Source organism: Mastomys coucha, unplaced genomic scaffold, assembly GCF_008632895.1.
Source record: "Mastomys coucha isolate ucsf_1 unplaced genomic scaffold, UCSF_Mcou_1 pScaffold1, whole genome shotgun sequence".
Lineage (NCBI taxonomy): Eukaryota > Metazoa > Chordata > Mammalia > Rodentia > Muridae > Mastomys > Mastomys coucha.
Genome location: NW_022196891.1, coordinates 9,597,085 through 9,605,589, shown reverse-complemented (window position 1 = coordinate 9,605,589; position 8,505 = coordinate 9,597,085). Strand labels below are relative to the sequence as shown.

General features: G+C 43.4%; 1 pseudogene; it reads right to left on the bottom strand.

Moving 5' to 3' along the window:
* Positions 1 to 3,519: 3,519 nt before the first annotated feature.
* On the bottom strand, positions 3,520 to 6,010 carry LOC116069331 (annotated as a pseudogene).
* Between the last annotated feature and the right edge of the window lie 2,495 nt (positions 6,011 to 8,505).

Below are 8,505 nucleotides of genomic sequence, written 5' to 3'. Positions count from 1 at the left end.
GTCCCCTGAGTCTTTTATCCTAGCCAATCTGACTGGTGTGAGGTGGAATCTCAGAGTTGTTTTGATTTCCCTGATGACTAAGGATGTTGAACATTTCTTTAAGTGCTTCTCAGCCTTTCGGTGTTCATCAATTGAGAATTTTTTGTTTAGCTCTGTCCCCCATTTTTTAATAGGTTTATTTGGTTCTCTGGAGTCTAACTTCTTGAGTTCTTTATATACACTGGATATTAGCCCTTTATCCGATATAGAGTTGGTAAAGATCTTTTCCCAATTTGTTGGTTGCCGTTTTGTCCTATTAGGACAAACTTTTTATTAAGAATGATAGGTTGACTCTATTCTATGACACAGTTAAAATTCACAGTTCATTGTGGACTCCCTCCCCAAAGCCCGGACAGTAAACAGCAACCACTTGGGCCCCAGCACAGCAGCAGCCCACCTGTTGAGTGAAACCTGGTTCCAGTTACATTCAGAAGCTCCACCCCCACAGAGTAACAAGGAAGTCACTGATTGGACTGTTACACTGACGTATTTTGGGGGAAGGGTTTTTGCCCCAGGTATTTTACCTGTTGGGGGAGCAAAGGGGATTCATTAAATTCAAGATGACTGAGTGACCAGAGCTCGTGTTGTATAATTTTTATTTTCCCATGTGGGTAAGGTACAGTATGGCTAGCCTATCTCTTCTTATCTCTTTCAATCTCTTCCTATTTATTTCTTACTCCTATTACCAGAAGAACCCTTTCTTTTATTAACATTGGCGCAGGTGGCCAACAGTTCATGATTGAGCAAGTCTAGACCTCAGAAGTTGACCTGTCACCCTACTTGAGGTAATGACAATGGGTCAGTAGCAGTTTCTAAACTTCCTCAGGTACTTTCTTGACAGTTTCCAGCCCCCCACACTGCAGTAATGGAATGTGTCTAGAGATATAGTAAGCTTAATGTCACTTTCCCCAGAATTCCCTAATGTGCTTCAAAGCAGACTTGCAAACTCTGCTGTTGGTACATGGGTGTCGCAGGATCTTCCTTGTCCAATTACATTAAAATATTAGTGTAGCAGGAGGCCTGTGATTAGACAGGGAAAAGGGAGGCAGAGCTAAGAGTTGCAGGGACAGAGAGTGACTTGGGTGAGTGGTGAGGAAGCAAGATAGGACTGCAGACAAGTATATTCAAATACCACATGGCATTAATAGCCACCAGTAGATATGATATCATTAAGAATAGAATAATTGGTATAACATGTCTAATCAAGTTAGGCAGCTTTTATCATTATCAATTGGCTCTGAAATTATGGTATGGACATCTTATGAATTGAGAATTTATTGATACATAAATCTGACTGGTTAATTATAAACTTCAAGAGTTTGGTTTTACTGAGTTACTGGAATGTGGGTGGAGCCACCGACCAGAAGGGGTTTATGGTTGATAAGGTACTGGTGGCTGTGAGACAAGTGAACTGGAGCTGGGAAGACCACCATCAGTCATTGATAAGGCTAGTCTAGAAACAGAGGTGGCAGGCCCATACCAGGGCAGAGAGTTGCTGGCAGTAGTAAGGGAAGCCTGTTGGTCTTCAAGAGTTTCATTTCTAATGGGTTGCTGGGTGTTGTGGCAACTAACTGTCAGGAGGACGGTCATTGCTTGGGGCTGGTATGGCAATGATCCACCAAGAAAACTCAGGAGCTCTGGCCCAGACAGACTGCTGGAGTTGAGATCACCTGGTTGGAGTCATGTGGTCCACATTTGCCTGGTATAGTGCAGGAACTTGTTGGTCCATCTTAATATTTCCCACTACAAATGGGGGTATACTGGGCACTTCTTTACTGCATAGTACATGCAAAAAAAAAAAAAAAAGATAATGTTTGGGGTGGAGATATGCTTCATTAGAAAAGATCTGTTGAGCAATCATGAGAATATTAGATCAGATCCCCAGAACCACAAACAAGCCAGACCTGGGCACACATGTCCATATTCTCAGTGCTCCCAAGGAAAGAATGAAGAGACAGAAGCTCCCTTGGAGGTTCACAGATCAGCTAGCATGGTGTATGCAGTAGTAGTGATATCTTTTCTCAAACAAGGAGGTAGATAGGGATTGACCCCTGGAGTTGTCTCCGTAAATCTACTCTTGTCCGGAGGCATAGAAATCCTCTCTATACACACTCTTACATAAGTGTGCATTTGGTATGTGGAAAGCAGCTATGTGCCAAAGTTTTAAAGCAGTGGGCTTTCTTATTCAACTGCAGCTAACAAAAACCATTTTCTGTGATTTAGATCACAGAGAAAACCGTTTACGGATTATTTGCATGTCTAGGTCTTGTTGTTCTTGCCTCATAAATGTTTCTGCTTTCCCAAGTAAGAATAGCAAGCCTTCACTTCAATGGCACCCTAGGGCCACGTACATATGATCACTTCAGTTACTGTTTTTGCATTCCATTCAGCCTGGATTAGTACAAATCATAGGCTCTCAACTTCATCTTTTTTTCCATTTATATCTACTGGGTAGTTACCTGTCATCTTTCTTTTCAAAAAGACTTCTTTCTCATGGTGTCTCCTGTTTATAGTAATCATGGGGATGAGTTTTATGTTTTATGAAACCTGACAGATAATATTTTCTTTTTTGTTTTTTTTTCTTGTTTGTTTGTTTGTTTTTGATTTTGTTTTGTTTTGGATTTTTTTTGAGGTGTTGTAGGTAAGAATGTTTATTGGAGAATATCTGATGCTTTTGGAAAGCACTTAAGATATCTGTAGTCCAACTCCAACATATGCAACACAGGAAGTAGCTTCATGAGGTGGACAGGGCATCCAGGTCTGCCTGCACCATTCCACACCTCTACTCCTGTGGTACAACTGTCCTGAGCATGAGAAGGGCCTGGGAAGCTCAACTGCTCCTCTTAAGCTATCTTCCAGGCCATGCCAAGCATACACTCCTTTTACCAGGTCAATGCCCATGCAAGGAGATGTCGACAGGTAGATCAAGTAAAGCAGTGTGGAGACAGACACTGAGTATATTCTTCCTGACCAGGACAAAAGTCAACAAGAAACAAAAAGGACTGTAGTGCCCCCATGACTCCTCTGAGATTCAAGGACAGCACAGCACAAGCTGAGAACAGGGTTGGAATCATTCCTGACACCTCAGAACCTCTTCTACCAGGACAGAGAGGGTACTGGCAATCTTTAACATCTTTCATACTTCCTGAGATCTATCACAAGAAGAGCAGGCCCATTCTTAAATGCTTCAGCTTAGAAGCTCTTCTGTGCTCATTGCATAGAAAGAGAATGGCAGAGTCGCTTAGTTCTGGTCTACAGTGAAGTCCAAGATACTTCTGGAAGGCCACTCAGGGCCTGCTGGATGGTTTCTGGACAGAAGAACTGCCTACCTGTACCACTGGCTTCACTCACCCAGCTGGACCATGTGGAGGCTATTATCCACAGGAGACCAGGGCCCACTTTGAGAATAATGGCCTGCATGACTTCTGAGGCCCACTCTCTGACAGCATCCACTATTTGCTGGGAAGAACAGAGTTCACCTCAGCATTGTAGCCTCAGGAAGAATGTATGATTGCACTCTGTAATCCCCAGTGGGCAATACTTATCATAAAAATCCAAAACCTACCCTTCAGTCTTGAAGCCAAACTTCTGGAACAGCAGCATGGTAGGGTTGTTTTTGTTGAGACGTGAAGAGTCATATCCGTGCCCATGCTTGTCTGAATCAGATTATAGATAATGAACGTGGCAATCCTTGGCTTTCCTCTACTCAGGGTGAACAAGCAGAAATGAAATGTAAGCTTCAACGTACTTCACATCAGGAACCATGAAGCCAAAGGCAACAATGACTTTTTTTTATAAAGGACTACAACACTGAAGTCTGGATACTGCAGACACTCAGACAAGTCAATGTCAGGCAGAAAAAACTCCTGACACATGGAGTTGATCATTGGGATGTGCTCTGGTCAGACATAGCAGTAATCGAGAGGTGCACCAGGTTCAGGTGCCCGGTAAGGGTCACTCCTGTGCAGGTGGGAACAAATCTATGACAGGAGCTGCAGTTCGGGTGGCTTTGTCTCACAATCGCTCCTGATATAAGGTTTCAAGATCTGAGTATAAAGGCTGATGATACTTTGGTCCACATCCAGATCTTCTGATCCCACCAAACGATACAAAAATCTGGTGATCTGGTGCTGGAATCCATTCCTGATTGGTAAGGCAGTCTGGTACGGGTCAGGGATCCTAAAGTCCTGGCAGGTGTTCCAATATATAGCTTACCCAGCTGGAAGCCGGGAAGCTCCTCCATCTTTGACTCTATAAATGGACTAACAGAAGTGTGGCATTCACAACCTCGTCCAAATCAAACAGGAGGATCAGTTTCCGCTTGAGCCTCCTGGCTTCTGGAGTCACAGCCATGGCGCTAGGGCATGCCTCCAGCCACTTGAGTAGGAGCTTCCCCTCCCAGATGCTCACAGCTGTATACCTGGGCCCTTTTGGCTTCATGTCCTTTTCCAGGGACGGCTTCCTCTTTTCTCAAGCTCTAATGTGCAAAGAAGTGTTTGAATCTGTGTCTTCGCTATCTCCATCCCTCCTCTCTGGCTTCTCCTCCTCACTGTCTACTTCCTGTTTTATCTGTTCTGGAGTTCTGCCCTTCTTTATGCTCCCAACCAGACCAGAAGCTGACCCAGACAGGGGTGGGATGTACTCCATCCCTGGGTCTCTAACTCCATCTTCTTTCAGCTTATCATCATCGTGAAACAGGGCTTGGGGAAGCCATCACATCTGGCATGAAGTCTGCTTCAGAAATCAAGCTAGGCATGGTCAAATGTGAGGCTGGTGTCCCCGGGGCAGAGAAATCCAGAGAGGGAGGAGACCGGCTTGTGAGGGGAGAGCAGTCTGAGGAGTTCAGGGATGAAAAGTCAAACCTTTCTCCGAAATCATATCCAGCCTTTGCCTCGGTTTACGAACTTGACGGGAGTGGAAGTGCTTCTGTCAAGGAGGCTGGGTGCTTCATTTGAGCTCTTCTGACGTCTTTAGCTTTCTGTTTTCAGACCGCTTCTCTTTCAATTCCATGGCAGATTTCACAGGATTCTGGCTTGCCCATTTTCTGAGTCCCTCTACAGTAATGATGGGATCCAGCGTTGGATTTGAAGTTTTCACTTTCAAGGTGGAGGCAGCCAGCTTATCTCCCTCCAGTCTCACGCTTGGGGGTCTGTTATGAACAAGTTTCCACCATCCAGGCTCTCCAAGTTCCTGAGCACCTGACTGGAAATAAACAGGACTCCCCAAGCTGAGGCCACCTGCTACTGTGCTCCACCACGTCGACATCGTTTTCAAATTTCCTGGTAAAAGAAGTCCAATGTTTCTCAAAAAAAAGCACAGATATCTTCTTTCCACCGGAAATAATCTTGATATCCACTTCCTTCCAGAGACAAGTTGTACATTGCCAGTGTGACCGCTTACTGCCATGTCAGCTTTAGCCTCTCGTACTGCTCCTTGCCATCAGCCAAGCCATTGGAACGAGTAAACCTGAAAAAGTTATCGCCCTTAAGGTAACTGAGCTATTCTCTTAGCTGACCAGAAAATGGCCAGCTTCACTGAGTGTTACAAGCTCCATTTCACTCAGCTATGAACTCTTATACAAAGCAATCCTTCAGGACACATGCCTTTTCTCATCTCTTGACTAATGGAAAATGCTATTTAAGAACCATGTGGACTGGCAAGGTGTGCTATGAAGCTGGCAGCTGGAACCCTCAAGATCTGTGCATTGTGACTCTGGCTGGGATCCACTTTGGGCACTGTCTCAGAAGTAAGACAGCTGTTCCTCCATCGATGATACATTTCCTTCATCGCTGTTGAGGGAATCCCCACTCTGGTAGAGAGATAAGTCCACTGATGCCTGATCCTCCAGTTCCATAATTAGGAGAGTCTCTCCCTCCACCTCACCCTCTTCCAGCACTTTGGAGGTGGACATTCTTGTGGCTTCATCATCATGCCAACTTAGGAGACCTCTCAAGTAGATGCCACTATTCATCGCCCCCTTCTCCTAGGCACTCGTAAGCTGACAGGGACTGCTGCAGGAATCCCCGAGACCTTCAGAAGAACATCGGCCCACAAGCACTCTTTCCAGACAGAACTGATTCTTTAAAGAAGCAATTTAGAAGACAAGGCCCAATGTCCTTCATTTCACAAAGTTTAAATTGAGAGTGATTTTGGGGGACAGCTCTCCCTAGCTAATCTCTACCAACACACCAACCTTTACACACATCAACTCAGTGCAGCTGCCCCATCAGCTTCTCAAAGTCAGGTATTCTGAGATCCTTTCTCCAATCTCTCTTCATGCTTAAAGCTGCTTAGTCAAAATAATCTGTTTTCCCAACCGACGAATGTTTCTTTTTTTCTGATTCTGCCTGTCAATGTCTCTGATCATTCTGTCAGGAAGCCTCTGCCAGTCCTGCCGGTCCTGCCGGTCCTGCTGCTGCTTCAGATGCAGGACAACCACAGTGGCCGAAGTCAGCAGCACTAAGAGGCCCCGCACTGCCTTAGAACTCCTCAATATTCCAGCTCCTGGCTGCGAACTCACTCCCGAGCCTGCCTCCGCTGCTGCTGCCACCGCAGATGCAAAGTGCCAGGCCGTCAATATTTCCTTTTAAAACGCAAGTTCACTTTGCAGATACTGATGTATGCCATGCATCCATTCTTCAGAAACCACTTTATTTATTTATTTATTTATTTATTTATTTATTTATTTTTCTTATTCTCTTATTTATTTATTAGGAATAGTGCACATGTACAGTAGGATATGGAGGGCAGAGGAAAATTTTTGGTAGTCACTTCTCTCCATTTACCTTGTGAACTCCCAGTGATGAAATATAAAGAAAACATGCTAATGCTAAACTCATGTGCTTGTGTTGTCTAAAGTGCATTATTTAATTTTTCTCAATTTTTCCCAACAGATATTTTTATTTGGGAACTTTCGATTAATTGTGCAAACAGATTCATCACATGCCGTTTGTGGATGGAAAATAACAAGGTTGTAACTCAAAAGCTCATCTTGTCCTATTACCGCCTACCCTTGTCTTCAGCTGATAACAGTTGTCTAAAGGCTGTCAGACTAAGCTAGTCTTTGTAGAATTAATAAAACCTCAAATGCTTATATAAAATTCAACAGCCAAGGCCTATTAATGTAACTGACAGGATAAAAGCACTTGTCACCCAACTCTGGTGATCTGAGCAATATTTCCAGATATCTATAAAAACTAAGTAGATGGGGTAATGTACACGTATCATTCAAGTACTTCCACAGGAGATGCAATGGGAGACAGGAGAATCATGGGTTAATTTATGGCCCAGTTTGTCTGGAGTATGCAAAATGTCAGAAACCACATAAGAAATGCTGCCTTAACAGGAAGTAGAAAGAGACTTATAATATGCACACACATATACTCATGTACACATACACACATACACACATACACACACATACACACACACACACAGTGTGTTGCAGGATTTTTTCCTGCAACAAAGAGAGACAGAGACAAAGACAGAGAGACAGAGACAGAGAGAGACAGAGAAAAATACACACCTTTTTTTCAACATAAAAACCTAAGGCATGTTGGCATGTGAAAAGACATAACTTAAGAATAACAAACTGGCTTCAAAGAAGCCAGAATAGAATGTACTTTTTGTGTATGTGAGTGTGAAGACAAGTTGTTCTTCCATGGCCAGTGTTGTGCAAACATGGTCATCTCAGAAGGATGGAGCAGGCATGTGGCTGAATGATGGGTTACCTCATCATTAAGTCTGAGTATATTGACGCCAGTCCACCACTTCACTAGGCAAAGCAGCAGGTTTTCAAGCCAAATCTCACATCTCTTTCGGAGACTGCCTTTGTTACTGGGGTGTTCCTTGAGAGTGGTATACCGCTCTTCTTTCCTGTTCAGCTGTTTTTGTTCTTGTTTAGATATCCACTTTTGTTTTTGATACTGGTAATGTAAAAATGAAATGATGCTATCTTTTTAATAAACTTGTGATGGGCATGATGCTTTCAGCAGCACTGATTAAATAGTCCATCTGCTTAACCCAGCAACTCCATAACAATTTCATTATCCTCTCTCTTCATATCTGTGATGACAATCACCATGTTGTCAGAGACTGTGACTTTGTTCAACCCTCTACTGACTTGTTATCTAAACCGTGTGAATTTTGTAAGTGAGCTACTTCCTTACCTTTTGTAGGATATTTTGAGATGAGTATAGACATTTTGGCACTTGGTAGTCAGTCAAACAAATGTAGAGGCTAGTTGGACAGCCATTTAGGTGCGTTTGTATCTCTATGTGTGTTTAAATTTGTGTGTGAGAAGTGTATAGTGTATGTGATTATGTGTATATGTGTCTGTGTGTCTCTGTATGTGCAAGTGTGTTATCTACACCCAAGACTAACTTTAAACTAACATTGTGAATGTTTACGTATGTGTATCTCTGTGTGTAAATGTGTGAGTGTATATCTGCATGTGTGTGTGTGTGT